This window comes from Syngnathus typhle, unplaced genomic scaffold (genome assembly GCF_033458585.1).
Source record: "Syngnathus typhle isolate RoL2023-S1 ecotype Sweden unplaced genomic scaffold, RoL_Styp_1.0 HiC_scaffold_27, whole genome shotgun sequence".
Taxonomy (NCBI): domain Eukaryota; kingdom Metazoa; phylum Chordata; class Actinopteri; order Syngnathiformes; family Syngnathidae; genus Syngnathus; species Syngnathus typhle.
Window position 1 is genome coordinate 361,323 of NW_026871933.1, and position 15,968 is coordinate 377,290.

The 15,968-nt window shown below is 45.3% G+C and overlaps 1 non-coding gene across 1 annotated transcript; it reads left to right on the forward strand.

Annotated features, from left to right (window-relative positions):
* Positions 1 to 15,896: 15,896 nt before the first annotated feature.
* trnaq-cug (transfer RNA glutamine (anticodon CUG)) lies at positions 15,897 to 15,968 on the forward strand. The gene has a single exon. It is a non-coding gene; the product is annotated as a tRNA-Gln (tRNA).

The window sequence follows — 15,968 nt, forward strand, 5'->3', positions numbered from 1 at the left end:
GTCTCTTAGCTGGCTCGTGTCTTTGTTTGTTAGCCTTGGAAACTCCTCTATCTTGTTTAGCAGTGTGTCCTCAATTGCTTCTGAGGAACGGTGACACTCTTCAAGCCGTTCCCAAATCATCTTTACGCCTCCAGCGGGTACTGCATGAACCCTTTTCACCTGTTCTGCAGATCTTGGATCTAGCCACCTTGTTAGTAGGTCGAACTCCTCTCTTTCTGATAAATTTAAGTCTTTAGTCGCGCCAATAAATGATACTTTCCATGTCCAATAGTTTTGCGGTTTGTCGTCAAATTGCAGTAAACCAACGCTGACGAGTTACCGTATTTTCACGATTAAAACGTGCACCGTAATAAAAGGCGCAGTCTCAGTTATGTGTGCCATGACTGTGTTTAACACACATATGGCGCACCGCATCATAGGGTGCGGGTTTTATATATACAATCCACGCCCCTTTAACGTTCTCATGGCGCTCTCAACTACGTCCGCCTTACAACAACACACACAAACAAACACATACACACACACACACGCACACAAATACACACACGCAGCAGTGACTCTCCAATACACATCGATACCAAATGATCAGGTGTTGCTTTCCCGCCTTTTCCGGACAGTATAAAAGCTTCTTACCTGGAGATGGAGGATGTTGTTACATCTGCTGAAGTGCCATGTGTACTGACCCCCATTAAACAACCCAAGATCTTGCCAATAAAGAACAAACCGTTACCCCACATCTTAGTTTTCCTGACCCAACAACGGACATCATCAACAACACTTATCCCACTTGCTTCCTTTGGAGGCATGATTAGAGTTGTTGCAATCTTCAGAGTAACTAGAATGTAATAACGAACGGAGTCAGTTGGCATGCGGGTCCTCTCGTGAGGTTTGACAATCGAATTTCGTTCGACATCCGGAGCAAAAAATTCTCGAATTTTTTTTCAAATATTGATTTGTTCGAGAACCGGGACGTTCAGAAACCGAGGCTCCACTGTAAAAGAATGTAACATTAACTTTCGACGAGGATGGGATTTGAACCCATGCGTGCAGAGCACAATGGATTAGCAATCCATCACCTTAACCCAGGGGTGGGCAAACTACGGCCCGCGGGCCACATCCGGCCCACGGGACCGTTTAATCCGGCCCGCCAACCCTGAACAAATTGTATTATTAAACTTTTTTTTTTTGGTCATTTTGCCTGCAATGACTGCGTTTTCCCAGTAGATGGCGAAGCGCTCGCCTGCGCATTTACTACCGGAAGCCGTGTCAGAAAGCTCGGTGCACACTTACAAGTGCGTGTACGTACTCAGTAGTACGGACTTGGCGCACTCTCGCTCTATTCGTATCAGTCCCGAATTTAGAGCGTGGGCTTTGACGACAACATTCTTATAATTCGCGCGCTGAGCTTTCAGATGCAGTTTTGCGCTAAAGCCACCCACAAACCTTCCCCTGGAATCCTTCCATTAAAATGAGTGGCCCGAAAAAAAGAAGTGAGTGCCGAATGTTAAAAAAGGGTGGACAATTTGGCTCGACGTACGCGACGTGACGTTCAGCCACATCAACATCAACCCGTCACAGATCAAGGTAAACGGACCAACACCTCGGATCTCGCCTAAGAATTGCCACAACAAATTTTACTCCAGACTATGACGCACTAGCAAAAAAGGGAGACCAACAACACTGTTCCTACTGAAAATGAACGGGAGGCTCTCAAGTTTATTGTAAAAAAATGCATTTTGAATATGATTTGTACACATAGCAGGGATTGAAACTAGCGACCATTCTCATTTTCAAACAATGCAGGATGCTCAAGGACATTGATGCACCACCTATTTGCGACTAATCTTAACCTGTAAAGTTCTTAAGGCTTACTTTAAGGAGGTGTTTCCCGTTTCCTCACCTCTGTTACCAGGTGTTTGCGAGTTAAAACTCTGCTCTGATTTTCAGATACCCCTCACCGTGTTGCTGTTTTGATTACTTTATTTGGATGTATGCTTTCACCGATTCTTCAAGATGATATATTTGGTCAGAATGTTTGCCGTTTGATGTGATCTCATAAGATAAACATCTTTCATTAATCTGACCTGCAGGCACTGAAGTGATGGAGATTGTTATTCATAATAACAGTGTCGTATTTTATGAGAATCACTGATAGCAGTTTTTTAGTGAATTATTATTTTTTTAATGCTGTTAATAAATGCATTTGTTTTCAAAAAATTGTTTGGAATATCCATGCTTTACTACCTACTAAAGCCCAAGATCTTTTATGCAATGACCTTTACAGGTCGCTTATATGACTTCACACAACGCCTCCGTCCATCTGCTCCTTGTCCGGCCCTCCGGTCCAAATTTAGAACCCAGTTCGGCCCGCGAGTCAAAAAGTTTGCCCACCCCTGGGCTAGGTGTATAAAAAGTCTACCCCACCTGAGTGTCGAACTCTTGACCTTCAGATTATGAGACTGACATGCTAGCACCTGCACTAATGAGGCTGTGCATTTGCAGTTTTACAAGTCTTTTTTACTGTGAAACTGATCCAACCATTTCAATCAAACTGAACTTCACAGAAAGAAAAAGTGACTTTAAGTCTGAGCATTCTGAAAGTAGGGTTTCCAACTCGGGTTAGGGAAGCCAACTAAGGTTTCAAACTGTGGCCAGGGTTTCCAACTGGGGTTTCAAATTAGGGCTAGAGTTAGGACTAGAAGAAAGTATGCCCCGTGTGAGGGTCGAATTTACGACCTTCAGATTATGAGACTGACACGCTACCACCTGCATTTTGTGAAATTGTTTTTTACTGTAAATTGATTCAACCACCGCCCATTTTGATCAAACTTAACTAGGCTAGGATATCCAACTAGGACTAGGGTTTCCAGAAAAGGCTAGAGTTAGGGTTGGACTATATATAAATCATGCGCCGTGTGAGGATTGTCAAGTCAAGTCAAGTCAAGTCAAGTTTATTTGTACAGCCCTAAATCACAAGCAGTCTCAAAGGGCTTCACATAGACAGAAATTGACAATTATTCTCAAAACATCCCCTGATCTTAAGCTCCCAAAAGGGCAAGGATAAACTTAAAAACCCCTACTGGGGGAAAATAAGAAACCTTGAGAAGGGACCACAGATGGAAGGATCCCCCTTTCAGGATCACCAGGTTGGAATGGATGCAGAGAGGGCACAAATGATACAACATGAACATCAATGAAATAAAAAGTGGATGTCCATGTCAGAGCAGAGGGCTGCCGAAGGAGCCCTCAATTGTCCTGGCAGTGTCTACGAGGAGGTTGAGCTGCAGTTCCCCCATCCTGAATTGACCCACGAGAATCCAGATAGCCGCTGTCAGCATGGGTGCCACCTAACCACCTCCCCGGCCGGGGAGGGGGGAGGGAGGGGGTGGAGAGGGAGAGAAAACAAACTCCAGCCGAATCGGCCACTACAGGTTAGTTAAAGGCCATGTCATAGAAATGTGTCTTTAAACGTGTCTTAAATGTTTCTACTGAGGTAGCAGTTCTAATATCCATTGGTAGGGCATTCCAAAGCTCTGGAGCCCGAATAGAAAATGCTCTAGAGCCTGCAGACATTTTCTTGGCCCTCGGTGTCACTAAAAGGGTAGCGTTTTGCGAACGAAGGTTACGAGACGGAACATAAGGAACAACTAGGTCGACGAGATATGAAGGCGCTAAGCCATGCAGTGATTTATAGGTTAATAGAAGAACCTTGAAATCACATCTTAAATGGACCGGGAGCCAATGTAAGTTGGCTAGTATTGGGGTAATGTGATCAAATTTTCTTTTTCCGAGAGAGCAGCCTTGCAGCAGCATTTTGTACTAACTGTAGACTTTTGATGCGGGACTTAGGAAGACCCGACAATAGTACATTACAGTAGTCCAGGCGCGACGTGACGAACGCATGAATAATAGTTTCTGCATCACCGGTCGAGAGGATCGGACGAATCTTTGCAATATTACGAAGGTGAAAAAACGCAATTCTGGTTATATTCTTAATGTGCTTTTGAAAGGAGAGAGTTTGGTCAAATATTACCCCGAGATTAGTTACAGTATCGCTTTGAGTGATAGTACGGTTATCTATAGTTATAGCGGTTTCCTTGAATAAGTGTTGATAACGAGTTGGACCAATTATCAACATCTCAGTTTTATCTGGGTTAAGACGAAGGAAGTTGAGAGACATCCATTGCTTGATCACCGCAAGGCACGCCTCAAGATTACAACAATCCCGCGGATCTGTCATCGATAACGGCATATATAATTGGGTGTCATCCGCATAGCATTGAAAACTAATATTATATTTACGTATTATGTCGCCAAGCGGAATCATATAAATATTAAAAAGAATTGGTCCGAGAACCGATCCCTGTGGGACACCACACGTAACATTATAGAGCTCCGAGGACGCATTGCCATGGACCACTCGGTGCGTCCTGTTTGATAGATAGGAATGGAACCAGCCTAGTGCTGACCCTGAAATACCAACACAACTTTTAAGACGCCCTAATAAAACATCTAGGTCTACAGTGTCGAGGGCAGCACTAAGATCGAGTAGTAACAGTACAGACGAAGTGTTTGAATCCATAGCTATGAGGAGATCGTTAGTCACTTTAGCAAGTGCTGTCTCAGTGGAATGATTAGCTCTAAAACCAGACTGAAAAGTGTCATATCGATTATTGGCGACCATGTAATCAATAAGCTGCTGCGCTACTACTTTTTCAAGAAGTTTTGCTATGAATGGGAGGTTTGAAACTGGCCTATAATTACTGAGACAGTCCGGGTCAAGATTTGGTCGCTTAAGTAACGGTTTAATGATAGCGGTTTTAAAGGCTGTTGGCACTATCCCAGAGGAGACAGACAGATTGATTATATTTAAGACGGACGGTCCTACGTAAAATTTGAAATAATTCTTTAAGTAGTTTGGCTGGAAGAGGGTCGAATAAACATGTTGTTTGTTTAGCCGCACTAACCAATTGTGTAAGCCTTTCAAGAGACACGCTTTTAAAAGTTGAGAGGGTTGTTGTATGATCATCAGCGTTGGTAAACGGCGGGCTCGACCGAGCGATTGGAATGGTATTCTTGATCTCATCCCTAATGGATTCAATCTTTTGAGCAAAAAAATTCATGAACTCGTCAGCTGAGTGGAAGGAACTATCGGTGGTCGGCTGGCGCAGAGTCAGCTTTGCCACTGTATCAAATAGGTGTTTCGGATTATTCAAAGAGAAGACCAGTAGATCAATTAGGCCAAATTTACCAATTGTTTAATCAAGCTAATACAGGCGCCTGGGTCTTGGGTCCTTAACACAAAAACTCGTGTGCCTTCGTGACCAGAAAGACAAGACATTCTTCCGGGTTGGCCAGTTTTAAAGAAACACAATATGAATATTCAAGCATGCAAATTATTGTGTGGTGATTGGTCGATGGTCATCTCCTCCTCGTTTGGGTTTTCCCCTGCTCAGCACAGGTGTCTGGACCACAAAGACGAGTTGTTTTTCGCGTTCCCCATCGGCCTTGAGATATCCTCCCTTTCTGGACATCCTGTTCCACAATACTTTGAAGAAAACAAATTCATGTAGTCTGCACATTCCTTTCCACTTATTAAGCGACCACACTACTACTAAAAATTATATTGATATGATTATATGTGTCTAACGCAGCCTTAATCAAATGTGTTTGCAAACTGCCGAAAGTACATTTCCCTTTATTCCCTCTCATGACCTCATTTATGAGGTCATCACCCGTTACTCTAGCAAGCAGCGACCAGCACACTGTCGGTCCTTTCTTCCCCCCGTGGCTCATGTTGAGTCACCAGGGTATATTGGCCGTTCGGTGACAACGGGCCAACGGTTTTCTCGATCAACCGGACAGTGAGTGACCTAATACATGGAATACAACAACAACCACAGAAAACCATCACTGCAGTAAAGCCACAGCAACGAGCACAGACATGATGAGGCCTTTCCAGCTTCCGAACGTTTTCATCCAATCAGACCAAATATCACACACTCAGCAACAAAATCAACGCACTCCTGTCATTGACCTTATAGCCCTGCTGACAGCGGACATTTGTACACACAAAAAGAGACATCAAGTATCAAAATAAAAACAGTGATAAAATGAATCCTGGCGCCCGCGGATCATGTCCTGAAAACCATGCCATCAACAAGTTCATCATAAAAACCAAAAGGGCAAGGGCTAACATATTCTTGTAAATTCAACACAAATCTTCCACGAACGCAATCGACAACCTGCAAGAACGAAAACAAGTTACGCAAGCAGCGCGAAATCCGCTCCTTGGCTGGTGGCTGTTGCTGCTGCTGCTGCAAAAAATTAAGTCACACAGAAAAACAAAGCAGAGCGTGCACTTGTCGCAAGCAAGCTCAAGCGTCAAACATTTGGTCACTGTCCACTTAGTACGTCACCCCGTCGGGTGAGCTCAAAGTCGTCACACGTCTAATCGTCCAAAGTCTTAATGTTCGATACTAGTTCTGTCTTGTCTAACCATATTACTGAAATGGGCCTTCTCCATCGCACTGTTTTGTTGTCAATGGTGCCCCTGAGTAATCCTAAACCCATATTTAATCCAAAATGAGTCCTGATCAATCGTGCTTTTTCAAATCTGTAGTATCTTTATATTTTTCAGGTGAGAGGAATGTTATCCTCTGCTGTGATCACATCACCCCAACTTTGAATCATGTCAACCATTCACAATACACAAACACCACACCACAAGCACAGACTTGACATTCATACACCATTACAAACAAACTGTCATTCCACAACACACACATAAAAACATACAATATTAAATTGTAAAAAGAAACCGTCCCTACGCAAAATTTTCTCCTCAATTAAAATGTCCCTTTTTTTAATTTTAAATCCAAAATTAATATCTAATTGTCTGGTCTCCTGTCATCTCATCGTTTGCCAATATGCATAACGTTGGAACATGATTTAACTCCCCCTTTAGTTTGCTCACATCTCACACTTAGACTATTTGACACTTTGTGATGAGCTGTAACTTCAATATTTCCACATTCCCATATTTCTCCCACTAAACAGTTCCATTTGGCTTTCAGTTTAAATTCATCCCTCCAAATAACTACCTCTGGCAAAGAACCAACAATTTATAGAGCACTCCCTTTTACTGTTACCTTGTTCCCTCAGTCATTGTTTCAAGATGGCGGCGCGTGCATACGCAGCGACCTCTCTCTGTCCCGCCCAAACGGTGTTTTGTCCGTCTAATGAGTGTTTGTCCGGCAGTTTTTTTTGTTCGTCTCGTCGTACTGAGTCGTGCTACAAGTACGGCAGGCAGTTTCTGCTTGACATCGGAAAAAGCGAGTTTTGTCGAGTTCTGGACTTTGATGCGGGAACATCAAAGGAGCTCGGACTGCTACGTCCTGAAGCGTCGCCGGGCTCGTCTGCTATTCCTGCCCCGGTTGGGAAGCGTCGAAAGCGGTGTGCGAGGAGGCTGAAGAGGGGCAAACGCGGGGGCGTCCGGGCCAGGCTGGCGGCCAGCCCTCCTCGCCCGGCCGTGCCTTCGATTCTTCTGGCGAATGTTCGATCGCTGAACAACAAAATGGATTACATTCGCCTGCTGCAATCTACAAACCGGACAGTGCGGGACTGCTGTGTGCTCGTGTTCACTGAGACTTGGTTGACTGTCAACATTCCGGACTCTGCTGTACATCTGGAGCGGCTAGCGTGCTATCGGGCGGACCGGGCCATTGTACAAGGGGGGAAATCTCGTGGAGGTGGAATATGCGTCTACATCCGTGACGAATGGTGCCGGGACTCTGTAGTGGTATGCAAGCACTGCTCGCCACTGGCGGAGTTCGTGATCATTAAGTGCCGTCCTTTTTACCTGCCAAGGGAATTTACCGCGATTCTGCTAGTCGCGGTTTACATCCCGCCTTCCAACATCGAAGGCGACAGGATCGCGGCTCTTAGTGAACTGTACCAGGCTGTCAGTGAACAAGAGACAGCGCACCCTGACGGTTTCACCATCTTCGCTGGGGATTTTAAGCATGCTAACCTGAAGTCTGTTTTTCCGAGGCTTCACCAGCATGTTAATTTTCCTACGCGTGGCGACAGCTTCCTGGACCGGGTCTACTCTTCGCATAAAGGACCTTTCAAAGCCGCCCCCCTCCCCCATCTTGGACTTTCTGACCATATCACTGTTATGCTTTTGCCCGCATACAGACAAATGGTGAGAGCGTCCAGGCCGGTTCGCAAGCAGGTACGGGTGTGGCCTGAGGGTGCCTCTGATGCTCTGCGTGACTGCTTTGGCTCTACTGACTGGGACATGTTTAGGAGGGCTGCCACTTGCGACGATCGGACAGACATTGAGGAGTATACTGACTCTGTTTCCTCCTACATCAGGAAGTGCATTGATGATGTGACTCTCTCAAAATCCATCGTCACTCGGGCTAACCGGGAGCCATGGCTGACAGGGGCTGTCTTCAGGCTGCTGAGGGCCAGGGACAAAGCCTTTAGAGCAGGGGATGGGGCTGGCTTGAGGACTGCGAGGGCCGACCTGTCCCGGGGCATCAAAGAAGCAAAGAGGGCGTTCTCGTGCAAAATTACCGCCCACTTCAAGGACAGCAGGGACGCACGGAGCCTTTGGCAGGGCATTCAGACCATCACGGATTACAAGCCCGCGCCGCAGAGCTGTGAAGGCGAAGCCCGTCTGCTCAATGACCTGAACCGCTTCTTTGCTCGCTTCGACGCTCAGAACAGCACTTGCCCGCTGAAGGCCACTCCCCCTTCACACGAGCTGCCCCTGTGCCTCTCCGCCGACAGCGTGAGGAGGGCACTTGCCGCCATCAACATCCGTAAGGCGGCGGGCCCTGACAACATCCCGGGTCGGGCGCTGAAGGACTGCGCTGGTGAGCTGACGGATGTCTTCACGGACATCTTTAACACTTCCCTGCAGTAGGCCATCGTCCCGTCGTGTTTCAAAGCTGCCACCATCGTACCTGTGCCGAAGAAACCCGCTCCGACCTGCTTCAATGACTACCGCCCCGTGGCACTTACGCCCATCATCATGAAGTGCTTTGAGCGGCTTGTCATGGAGCACATCCGATCCGTTCTCCCCCCCACAATTGACCCCTTCCAGTTTGCGTACCGAGCCAAGCGGTCTTCTGAGGATGCCATCTGCTCTGCCCTCCACTCGGCCCTCACCCACCTGGAGAGGAGGGACTCGTATGTGAGATTGCTGTTTGTGGACTGTTCTGCCTTCAACACCATTGTTAGGGTGGTGTTCACTCTAACTTATTTTGCAAGGACCACACTGGAGACAAGTTAGTCGTTTTAGACACCTGCAGGCGGAGAGTTCACTCGTCGCTGTGCTCTCAGCGATAGTCGAATGAAGTCTGACTCAGGCCTCGTCAGGCGCTTATTTATTGAGAGAAACAAAGTGGGGTTGCAAGTGGGGGTTTGGGAATACACAGGTTGGGGTGAAGCAGCCGGTCCCTGCTGATCAAAGCATAGCAGGGGACCTTTTACGACGTTCTGTAAACAAAGCAACTTTGATTGCTTCCTCTGCAGCTAGTCAATAAGTTGAAATGATCTTAGCACTTTGGTAAACTAATTTTGTCTAGACAGGACAAACTAGTTAAATTATTACAGGTTATATTCCAACATAATCATACGATGAAGATATTCTGCAAACCCTAACAACCATTGTGCCACAACGCCTCATCAGCAAACTTGACGCGCTGGGCCTCAGTACCTACCTCTGCAACTGGCTACTGGACTTCCTCTGTCAGAGGCCACAGGTAGTACATGTTGGTGACAAAATCTCCGCCAGCATCACGCTGAGCACGGGGGCCCCCTAAGGCTGCGTGCTCAGTCCGCTGCTCTTCACCCTCCTGACGCATGACTGCACTGCAACCTACAGCGACAACCGTATCGTGAAGTTTGCTGACGACACGACTCTGGTGGGTCTCATCACCAAGGGAGACGAGACTCAATACAGGCTGGAGGTTGACCTTCTGACCACGTGGTGCAGGGACAACAACCTCCTGCTGAACGTCGACAAGACCAAGGAGATTGTTGTGGACTTCCGGAAGGGTCACACCCAACACCTGCTGCTGACCATCGACGGTGCTGTGGTGGAGAGAGTGAGCAGCGCCAAGTTCCTGGGGGTGCACATCAGTGAGGATCTCTCCTGGTCCACCAACACCGCATCACTGGCAAAGAAAGCCCAGCGCCGCCTGTACTTCCTGCGGAAACTCAGGCGAGCGAGCGCTCCTCCGGCCGTCATGACTGCATTTTACCGCGGCACCATTGAGAGCGTCCTCTCCAGCTGTATTGCTGTTTGGGGTGGCGGCTGCACTGACTACAACTTGAAGGCCCTGCAGCGCATAGTGAACACTGCTGGTAAGATTGCTGGTGCTTCGCTCCCCTCCTTGAAGGACATTTACACCTCCCATCTCACCCGCAAGGCGACCACGATTGTGAGTGATGCGAGTCACCCCGCTCATTCTTTGTTCGAGCTTCTGCCCTCTGGGAAGAGGTACAGAAGCCTGCGCTCCCGCACCACCAGACTCTCAAACAGCTTCATACTCCAGGCTGTTAGGATCCTGAACTCGCTCCCCCGTTCTGCGTAGCGTCCTGTACTTTTTACTGTCTGAACTGTCTGTATGCACACTGGCTCTTATTATTTATTATTTATTATTACTCTTATTACTTATTGTTTGTGCCTTTTTGTTTATGATGTTTTTTACTTTTGCGCTATGCTTGCTGGCTCCATTTTGCTCCTCTTATTTATTGTGTTATCTGTTTATTTATTATTTATTCATCACTCTTACTATTGATTGTTTGGATTTTTGCCTTCTTGTTTTTATATCGTGTCGCGTACTTGTATGTCTATCGTGTTATGTGTCTCGTCACCGTGGGATAGAGAAAAACGTAATTTCGGTCTCTTTGTGTGTTGTGACATGTGGAGAGATTGACAATAAAGCTGACTTGGACTTTGACTTTGAATGATGGAGTAACCGTAAAGATGTTTGTTCACATGTTTCGTGAAACATGGGGTCGGAAACCGGATTGGAAGGGATCTAGTATGTTATTGGAGGATAGAGTTGTTGATAGACAGTTCTTTCGAGTATCTTGCTTGAAACAGGAAGATTTGATACTGGTCTGAAATTGCTGATTATGGAGTGGTCAAGATTAGGCTTCTTTAATAGGGGCTTCACAACAGCAGTTTTCAAAGATTGTGGAAAGATGCCTGTAAGTAGAGAAGTGTTTATTATCTGCAGTAGGTCTGGGGCAAGGCACTTGTGGACATTTTTTAGAAAGCTTGTTGGCAAAGTGTCAAGGCAGCACGTTGAGGATTTAAGGCTTTGCACTGTTTCTTCTAGTTGCTTTTGGTCAATGATATTAAATTGGGTCATGTTTACTAGGCACCTTTTCAGTTGGTGCATTGGGGCCATAGGTCCTTTTGCAGTAAAACTGATGGCTAATCTGATGTTTTTAATTGTATCCTTGAAGAAGGTTGCAAATCCATTGCATTTGACAGTGGATAGGAAATCAGGGGCAATTAGAGGGGGGGCGTTTGTTAGCCTGTTAATGGTGGCAAAGAGAGTACGAGCATCATTTGTGATTTTGTTGATTATGTCAGCAAAGAAAGATTGTCTGGATTTTTTTAGTTCTTGGTTATAGGATTTAAGGCTGTCTTTGTAAATATCATGATGAATGTGAAGTTTAGTTTTTCGCCATTTGCGTTCTGCTTTCCTAGACTCTCTTTTTTTATCTTTTACAGAGAGAGAGTATGTCCATGGTGCTTTCTTCTTACCAGAGATTAATTTGGTTTTCAGAGGGGCTACTGGGTCGATATCTTTTAGGGTTTTAGAGTTGAAGTTATCTAGGAGGTCATTGACAGATTCTGATGGAAGGGTAGGGGCCTGCGAGAAGGCCTCCATAGTGTACTAGTGGCCTCATTAAAGTGCCGCTTTTTAATGGTTTGTGGTTGACTGAGAGCTATAGGGGTAACCTTCATTTCGATAAAGATGCAGAAGTGATCAGATAAGGCAATATCGACTGCTGAGAGGAAAGATGACTCAAGACCTCTGGTTATGAATAAATCTAGTGTGTATGGCCTCTGTTGTGTGTAGGTCCAGAGATATGCTGGGATAGGTCGAAGGTGTCAAGGAGGTCGTTTAGTTCTTTGATGTTATTATCATTGAGTTTGTCTATGTGAATATTAAAGTCAACCTCCTATTGATATACAGTCATGTTCCAAGGAGATTATAGCGAGGAGTTCAGAGAATTCGACGAAGAAGTTATTAGCATAACCTGGGTGTCTGTATACAACCATAAGTAGGACAGGGGGAGAAGACTTCATTACAACTGCAAGATACTCAAACGAAAGACAATCTCCAAATGACGTCCGTTTACATTGAAACAAATCAGAATAGATTAGGAAAACGCCTTCCCCTCTCTTTCCGATTCTGAGGGCGTCAATGCAGTTGAAATTAGGTGGAGTTGATTCATTAAGGATATATTCTCTGTTATCTAGATCAAGCCAGGTCTCTGTAAGAAAACTAATATCTAATGTTGGAATGTAACCTGTAATAATTTAACTAGCTTGTCCTGTCTAGACAAAAGTAGTTGACCAAAGTGCTAAGATCTTTTCAACTGATTGACTAGACGCAGAGGAAGCAATCAAAGTTGCTTTGTTTACAGAAAGTCGTAAAAGGCCCCCTTCTATGCTTTGATCAGCAGGGGACCGGCCTCACCCAAACTGTGTGTTCCCACACCCCCACTTTCAACCCCACTCTGTTTCTCTCAATAAATAAGCACCTGACGAGGCCTGAGTCAGACTTCATTCGACCATCGCTGTAAGCACAGCGACGAGTGAACTCTCCGCCTACAGGTGTCTAAAATGACTTGCTTGACTCCTGTGTGGTTCTTGCAAAATAAGTTAGAGTGAGCACCACCACTACACCATGGAAACTGCGCTGACACATAGCCTTTTGAAGAGCCTGGAAAAAGTTAAAGAAAAGTGCGAAAACTGGTTTTCACCCAGTCTCAAATCAGGTACCCTTTAGCGAAACGACTCAGCCTGGGCTCGGCAAATCGGGCTTCAATTCCCCGACGTGGAGTTTATTTCTTTGTATGGAACAATTGCTTTTGCTGGCACAGTTTTGAAAAGCAAATCAAAATGTTCATAAATGCCTGCTTTCTTCCTCACTCACTTTTGTTGAACTTTTGCCAGGCTTCTCAAAATGCTTTGGACGTCACAGCAGTTTCCATAGCGTAGTGGTCATCATGTTCTTCTAAGATGCGAAACACCCCCTGTTTCAGACTGGGTGGAAACAACATTTTCTAAATCTATTTGTCAGTGTTGTCTGCTTTGCAAAGTGTGCCAGGGACACCTCGGCAAACAGGAGCCATATAGTATTTAATAAAGTAATCACATGTTCTCCGAGTTACAATGTCAACTGGTGGAATTTACTTTAGATCTTGGATAGTTTTAAAGCTAATGCTCTTCTGGATTACCGACTAATCGGTTGAGACCGGCGTAACTCTACGACGGCTTCCTGCTTATCCGGCCGGTGCTGACGGGTCCCTCGCTGTCAGGTTTATTTCAATGACTGAATAATAGGGGTGTAACGATACATCGATACTCATCGATTAATCGATATTATGCTCTACGATTTATTGGCATCGATGCTAAAGGTAAACATCGATTTATATCGCCGTGTTTGACCTCGGACATTAGACGCGACTTTATTTTGAAATCCAGTTCATTGTTGCTTGCTTCCTCTTCCGGGAGCAGGGAGCAGTGCGCGGCGTTGTTGTGTTGTGAGCAGAGCAGGCACGTGAAAGGGGAGTCGACAACTAGTACGCGGCTCCTGGGCTGGTGCTATGGCTAGTGTCCAAAAAGACGAGGAAATTGGCTCCCCTTTAGGCTTCAAGTCATTCGTTTGGAAGCACTTTGGATTCCAAAGAAAAGATGGCTCAACGGACAAGACACGTGCAGTTTGTCAATCCTGCCATGCGGTGATCAAATATTCAGGGAGCACAAATCTCGCCGCACATTTAAAGAAAAAACACGACATCAAAGTTAAGTGTTAAAGTAAGCAATTTGTATACTACAATACTCTTGTAATTTCCTAAATAAAGAGTTTGCAGTACCTTGTTGATTTTGCGTATGAATTGTTATAAATCAGGATATTGTTCTATATTTTTTATTAAAAAAAAATATCGATCGTAGAGCACTATATCGCGATATATCGTGATTGAATCGCAGCAGGCTTTAAGATATCGGCAAATATCGTATCGAAGTTCTTTATATCGATATTATATCGTATCGTGACAAAACCCGCGATTTACACCCCTACTGAATAACTATTAAGAGAAGAGCAACAGCAAACAAACCACAAGTGAGACAGAATACTAAGTCTTTTCTCGCGAGGAGAACGATAGAGAGAGGAAACTCGGTTACAATCTCCATCAATTCTGACTTCTCCCTCCACGTGCTCCTCTATTTAATGTTTTGGTTGCCCTGGTTACAGAGGCGTTGCTACACTAAAGGGAGGGAAGATTGTGTCTGTAGCAACGTTGATTAGCTAAGGAATGTAGTGTGGTGTGAATTAGCACTTCATTGTCGGCCCGTGACCCCCGCAGAGTTTGTCCATCTGTTCTTCTCCAGTTGTTGGCCGAGTCGTCCTCGAGTGTGATCAGATAACTTGAATTACCACTTTTCCTGTGGAACAATGCAACTAAACCTTGGCTAGACTTTATCTACTTAGTAAATTAACACTCAATAACAATGAGTGAGTTGTCCTAAACACTTGAACAAGACTTGAGTAAATATGGGATAACTTGTAGGCAACCACTTCAAACTGTGTTTAACACTTAACAAAGAAAAACAGTTCTGATCAACAACAATCTATGAACCAAACCTACAGTTAACTAAAAGGAATGGAGTTTCTTTCAACCAAATAGGAACATTTCGCCTATGCAAATAAGCTCTGCTCATTGTTAGTGAAGGCCTCTTACAGGAACAAAAACACACAGATAACATAAGGACAGGAAGGACACATATGGCTGACAGGGATCAAAAGACATCCCTGTCACTAAAGAGAAAGAACGTAGATAAAAGGAAAGCCATAAACTCGTAAAGAAGGCCTACAGGTCTGGCAGGCCAAGGCTTCACTCAAATTATTCCAACACTCGCCTTGGCCTCGCAGCCTCGTGCTCGTCGGAACCAACGACTTTCACCGTGCTAGCCCCGTGGTGTCCATCTGCACGTGCCCAGGACGCTGCTCACACGTTTGCCTGTTTTGTGATGTTTTCACCAATTCACGACCAGACCACGGTCCATTGGGCGCCGTTGAACTGGACTGTCCTTACACCTGTTTATGGACCCCATGGAAGCTATTTTGTGTGTTTTGGGGTGTTCTTTGATATTGAGGGGTGCTGGTTGGCCGGTTACTTTTTTTCCTTTGCTTTGATGGCTTTTATCTTTCGCACTTACTGGCTTTCTTTGTGGCGATGTTGTGTGGCAGCCTTATGAGAGCCTATTGAATTGCGCTCATGCCATCTGTGTCTTTTGTATACCCGCTCTGTGGTATGGATTCTGATTGGGCCTGAATTTCCCCACCCCCGGGGATCAATAAATGTTCAATCAATCAATTAATCAATGTTGGCATGGTGTGATTGTGAGAACTCTGAATCTAGCAATCCAAGTTCAAGTCTTGGTGGAACTTCCAATTTGTAGTCATTTACATGGAACAATTGGAAATTCCAATTCAGTACTTTGTGGACAGCCCTATGAGTGTGTAAGCCCTGCCTCCACTACTTCTGTCAATTTCGTAAAATGAGCACCCGTGTTAGTGAGTGCATTGTGCTCAGAAAAATTATGCTCCTCCTTCTGTCACTGCCAGGGTTCTATGGTGTAATGGTGAGCACTCTGGACTCTGAATCCAGTGATCCGAGGTCAAGTCTCGGTGGGACCT